Source organism: Ochotona curzoniae, unplaced genomic scaffold (genome assembly GCF_017591425.1).
Source record: "Ochotona curzoniae isolate NIBS_2020 unplaced genomic scaffold, NIBS_Ocur_1.0 contig_883, whole genome shotgun sequence".
NCBI lineage: Eukaryota > Metazoa > Chordata > Mammalia > Lagomorpha > Ochotonidae > Ochotona > Ochotona curzoniae.
This window is the reverse complement of record NW_024466599.1, coordinates 34,548,902-34,549,988: the sequence shown is the minus strand read 5'-3', so window position 1 is coordinate 34,549,988 and position 1,087 is coordinate 34,548,902. Positions and strand designations below refer to the sequence as shown.

The 1,087-nt window shown below is 55.6% G+C and overlaps 1 non-coding gene across 1 annotated transcript; it reads right to left on the bottom strand.

Moving 5' to 3' along the window:
- Nucleotides 1–486: 486 nt before the first annotated feature.
- LOC121165444 lies at nt 487–593 on the bottom strand. The gene has a single exon (XR_005885237.1). It is a non-coding gene; the product is annotated as a U6 spliceosomal RNA (small nuclear RNA).
- Nucleotides 594–1,087: the final 494 nt, after the last annotated feature.

Genomic DNA, 1,087 nt, shown 5'->3' with positions numbered 1-1,087 from the left:
CACACACACACACACACACACACACACACACACACACACACACACGGCGTGTGCTCACGCAGCCGCCCAGAGCCTTGTTGGAAATCATCCCATTCGCGATGCCGGCCTCAGCTGCACAGGCAATGCCGAGCTGTTACCTTGCACATCTGTCAGCTCCAAATGTGGAAGCTGCCACAGGGTGGTGCGTGTGTGGGAGTTGGGGAGCCTGCATGTGAGCCTCTTCCTCCAGCAAGTTCTGAGGCTGTGGTCAGCACAGAGAGATCCCCAAGGACTCCAAGGCTCTCTTCGAAGTCGAGGCCAGCATCTGTGCAGACCAGGGTCACCCAGGTTCCTGAGCTGGCCCACTAGCCTTGACTGCCATGACCTGACTTGGTTACTTCGATCCAGGGGGTCCTACGCAGTTGTATCTCTCTGGAGTAGCTGGTTCTCCTGTCTGGTCAGGGGGGAGGGCAGATATCTGTGCCACCAGCATCCAAGATGCAGGGTGGCAAATGCCAATCCTTCACGACTTTGCATGTCATCCTTGCGCATGGGCCATGCTAATCTTCTCTGTATCGTTCCAACTTTAGTATGTGTGCTGCCGAAGCGAGCATGGCAAACGCCAATCCTAATGTGGGTTCGTTACTCCTGTGATGCTGGGATTCTTTTCTTCCTACTTAGTGTTGCTGGAATGTCCTCCCTGTGTCTAACTGCAACTTCCAGGGATACAACAGATTCCAGAGCCCTCTGGGGGCCTGGGGACATTGGCCTCCTCCGACTTGCTCATTCTGCAAGATGCTTCCCTTGACAGGCCTGAGCATGAGCACTGGGCCCCGAGTCAGGTCCACACAAGGCCAGGAGCTGCAGGGGTTAAGGGGGCTGGCACAAAGCCTGGGACAAATGACAGTGCTTCACTCTTCTTAGAAGGGTCCTCAGATGAAACAGACCAGGGAGGGTGGCTCTCTGCTGACCCTCTCTGGTTTCATCCCACTGCTGACTTCCCAAATGTCAGCCTGGTCCTTCTCTTTTGGGATTTGCTTTTCCTCCTGCTGTGACCCACACTGGGCACCGAGGGGCTTTATAGCAGTGAGGAGGAGACCCTGGAGAC